Consider the following 3,787-nt stretch of genomic DNA (forward strand, 5'->3'; position numbering starts at 1 on the left):
TTTTTCAAATGTCAAACATGCATGAAGTTTGTCTGACAGAAGAGGAGATTACAAAAAATGGGTGTAAAACACTTTATAGATTCTCAGGGAATCAAAAAAATGCCAGACAGGGTTTTAAAAAAACCCCAGCTGGATGACTGTCCTTTCCCTCATTTAAGAGAAAGATCTGAACAATTTGCTTTGAAGGCAGCACAAAGACTATGACTGAAATTCTGCCATATTATTATAATGAAATAGCCTTGCTAGATTAGTAATAGGATTGCCCTCAACAATCAGCCCTCCCGTTCCTCATCTGCATTTCTTCTAAGGGCAATACAGAGAGAGAGGAAATGCAAGGGGACAGAAGGGCTGGAGTTCAGGGAGAGGGAACTGCAGGAATGCTGCTGGAGGACAGACCTGGTGCCTTTGTCAAATGACAAATGGACCACAGGAAGGCAAAAAAAAAAGCTTGAGGGAGCACAGCACTGGGATGGTCACACCTGGAACAGCAGCAAAACTTCCAGGCCTGGCTGTTCTTCTCATTAGCAGGAGACCTAGAACAACAGAACGGATGCTGGGGGGGGGGGGAATGGTTTTCTAGGTGACCTTCATGTTAACCAAAGTAATCAAAGAGCACAGCAATATATCGCTTTTTTTCAAATGCTGAGTTTTGTCATTAATTTTAATTAGATTAGCTCTAACTCTACAGTTAGAAGCACTCTCTTAATATAGGAGAGTAGAATGAACCAGCTTGCTCTCTTTAAATACTTTGTCATTTAAAGTAGAGTACTAGGAGAAAAAAAAACAAAGCAAAACACAAAACAAAACAAACACGAATGTCACATTACAAATGCAATGAAGAAACAGCAACATCAATTCAGCCAATGAAAAATACATTTCTGTTGATGCTCGAGGGCATATGAAAAGTGTTAAAATATATGAGTGAGGAAATGCACTCAGTCAGATGTACAAATGACAACGATTTGGGGAAAGATTCAAAACATTGTGAAAGAAATTCCAACAGGCATCAACAAGCAGAACAAATATACTTTCCCAGATATGATGTTTGGGAGGTTGAACAGTAGCTCATTCGGCCATATGAGGTGGCAATATATCAGGAGATAATGTTCCTACAATCCCAGCCTCTGCAGAAAAGGAAAAAAAAAAAAGAAAAGAAATGAAAAGGATATTAAAATTTGCAGCAATGATGCTCCTCTTCTTAGTTTTGGATGAATCAGTCACATTGAATTTTCTGTTTGTCACTAGCTTAACCATATATTTCCCCTTGGTACGAGTGTACCACCTGGTGCAAAGAGTAGTTTCTACTCACCTTTTTTATTTTCTTTGATATGTCATATTCTGTTTCATCACAGTTTTCAAAACACATTTTGTTTTCTTGCATGGACATAACACTATTTTCCATTCCTACTAAGATAAACTTTTCACATGCTTTTTCAGTATCTGGCTCATTTTTTTTCATAGTGACTGTGCACTTTGTGTCACAGCCAATACTAAACCACCCAAGGTTTTCTCCTGCCACATAGTGACAGGTTCACTGTGGATAAGGGAAATGCAGCAGCTCTTAGGTGGTGCTGTACTTCCCAGTTTGGGTGCTATTTGGCTTTGGAGTCTAATTTAAAACCAAGCATGTTAGCAGCAGTGACCTCAGCCCATGCATAATTCAGACTCTACCCCACTCCAGAGAAAAAGAACTCAGCTGTTGCCTCAGTGCTCCTGATATTATCACAGGGTCTGGTGCTAAGACACTATGCAGAATAGAAGTCCCACAGAAACCAACATCCTGCTTGCTTGGATCCTTTTTTAAAGGTTGCAAGGCTGGAACCATCTCAGGGGACCTCTGTCACACAGCTTTTCCTATTGAGTCTGCAAAAACCTGATAATAGAGGCAGCTGTGGGACCAGGCTTTGACTGCTTGCTACTGCTCTCCTGTAAGAGTCGTGTTCGTGACAGAACAGGGAAAAGCTTGAATCCCTCACGTTTCCCTATGCAGTGTCCATCATATTCAGGCCAATTCCTTAAGCTCTTTGTCTTGAAAGGACCCTTGGCAAGGTGTGTGACCTTAGGATGGCATGAAGAGCAACTCTCCACAAATCTGCAGGTGGCACTGAGCCAGAGGAGGACCAGCCAATGCACTGGGATTCTGAAGGAGCTGCTCAGGCTGCAGTAATGGTCTGGCAGGAACCTCACAAAGGTCAAGGATGCAAATCCAAACGTTGCACCCCAGAGAGGATTATACCACACACCAGTACAGGCTGGGGTATGAACAGCTGGGATCAGCTCTGAATGAAAATGACCTAGTGATCAAGACGGGCAGTGAGGGGAGCAAGCACCACCAATGTCATTAATTTTAAAGCTCTTGTCCTTGTAACAAAGACAGCCAACAGCATCCTGGCTTGCCTTGGTAAAAAAGCAGCCTGCAGGTCCAGGAATGTGATTCACCACTTCTATTCAGGATTTGTAAGACCATTTCTGGAGAGCTCTGTCCAAAATTTTGGCTGCCCAGCGCAGGAAAGGTACAGTCATGCTGAACGAGTCCTGCTGATGGCAATGAGGATGGTCAGAGCAATCTATATAAAAAAAGCTGAGAGAGGTGGGATTGTTGAGCCTGGAGAAGTAAAGGCTTAAGAAGATCTCACTCTTTCCTGACCTGAAGACACAAAAATGGTGTTGCCAGACACATGAACTAGTACAACAGTAATAGTAGTAGCAGCTCACTTTCTTAACATCTTTATGTATCTTGGAAAAATAGTACTCATTGGAAATGCTTTAAATTAGAATTGTTCCATTTCAAGTTGTATGCAGAATAATATATTGCACTTTGAAAGATATTATTGCTCCAAAGCATGGCACTTAGAAGTGAGGGAATGACAAGATTTAGACGGATTTAATTCAGCTGTTTCTACATGTGCTCTGAGGAATGTAAATGGTGGCATGCTAATTAATACATGAGCATGAGCTATGTTTCCCAAGGATCCCTGCCTCTCCAAGGAAATGAAGCAGACAGTAGGGCTTAGAACCTTTACTATAAATTCATTGAATTTTTATCTCTATACTGACTTTTTATTGAACACAACAGTATTAATTATCTTGAAATACTTTGATGGTTTTCCTGACTTTAGCATGTGTCTTCTCATAAACAGTAATTGTCACGGTCATACTTTCTGGAAAAAAAATCCCTTCACCAGGATTTCTGCTCCTGCAAGCTGAGAAACCTCAGAGAAAAATGAAAAAAATAATTATCTGATTTGCTTCTCCTGTGTTTTGCTGCTTTGAAATATGGTTTGGACATTGTTTATCAACTGGTCAGTGTTTCATTGGTTTCATGTAAATTGTTCTAACTTAATGACCAATCACTGTCAAGCTGTGTCAGACTCTGAGGAGTCACAAATTCTCGTTATCATTCTTTGTAGCCTTCTGTCTATATCCATTCTCTATTCTTTAGTATAGTTTAGTATAGCATTTTTTTATATAATATAATATCATGAAATAATAAATTAACCTTCTAAGAACATGGAGTCAGATTCATCATTTCCTCCTCCAACGGGGGACCCAGAAAATCCACACAGTAATGAACATCTCTGTTAGGTTTAGAGATGGTGTATTTTTCCCTGTTTCCTGAGAGAGATTCCATGTACAGACTTACTGAGATTCATTGGAACTGCCCACTGATGGTAAGAATGGGCAGTGCTTTGCACCTGGTATTTGGAAATATTCAACAAGCTTTTAATATCTTACATGTTAGAAACATCCTTGTAACTGATTTCATTTTCCAGTTTGAGCTCCGAAA

The sequence above is a fragment of the Melospiza melodia genome, chromosome 2, assembly GCF_035770615.1.
Source record: "Melospiza melodia melodia isolate bMelMel2 chromosome 2, bMelMel2.pri, whole genome shotgun sequence".
In the NCBI taxonomy this organism is placed as follows: Eukaryota; Metazoa; Chordata; class Aves; order Passeriformes; family Passerellidae; genus Melospiza; species Melospiza melodia.